The sequence below is a fragment of the Orbicella faveolata genome, unplaced genomic scaffold (assembly GCF_042242905.1).
Source record: "Orbicella faveolata isolate gen_17 unplaced genomic scaffold, um_ofav_v1 contig_46, whole genome shotgun sequence".
Taxonomy (NCBI): domain Eukaryota; kingdom Metazoa; phylum Cnidaria; class Anthozoa; order Scleractinia; family Merulinidae; genus Orbicella; species Orbicella faveolata.
In genome coordinates, this window is record NW_028301576.1 from 15,461,822 (window position 1) to 15,462,708 (window position 887).

Consider the following 887-nt stretch of genomic DNA (forward strand, 5'->3'; position numbering starts at 1 on the left):
GACTTTTGATTTTTCTTTTAAACGACACATTGGTTTAGTAAAAGCTCAAAGACAAAAGAAATTCGAGTTCTTTTGTGGTCAAGCACTGGGCTTTGTCTTCTTTTATGAAAAAGAAACACAGATACGTTCTTCAATGAGGCTCTTGTTTACAAAGTATGCCAATAAGTTTGGATGATCGTATGCTGTCGAAAGTTACATGCCAAGTTTTTTTAAAATTCATTTATAATTATTTCTTCGTCATCCGCTACTCGTGCGAACTGTTTATCAAAATTCGAACGTCCGTGGAACACTCGCGAGACGGACGGGTTGAAAATATGAAAAGAATTTGATAGCAGAATGGAGAAAATCTTAGTCAACAGATAAATCGAGTTACGTATACGTTTCGCAAATCCTTAGATTCTCTCTGTTGTTGCTGAATAAGAGACTGTCAACAACCAGGAAATTGGTGTGAAATGGGACAATCGAAAGCGTAAACACAAGCTTTGAAAAGTACTGCTAAGGCTCGATCTCAAACTCGCAGCTACTCTAAGGCCCCGTGCACACTACGCCGAAGAAATTTGGTCTTCAGACCGGAAGAACTTGAAAACGCCGGCTTTTCGTTTTTCTTTGGAAGGAACGCGTTTTGAAAACGGAACTTTTCGAAGACATTGGCGTCACGATAATCACGTGATTTCCTGACCGAGTTTTCCTCAAACACAAATCCAAAATGACCGGTGATTGTTGCGTTTCTAAATTCCTCTGGCGTAGAAAACATTTGATGCTTTTTCAGAGAGAAAACTCCGTTTTCAAATTTCTCCCTCGTTGAGTGGATGGGACCAAATTTGAAAGTTAATCACATTAACAGCCCGGGAAACATTTGAATCACATGTTCACGACAATTCTGTGGC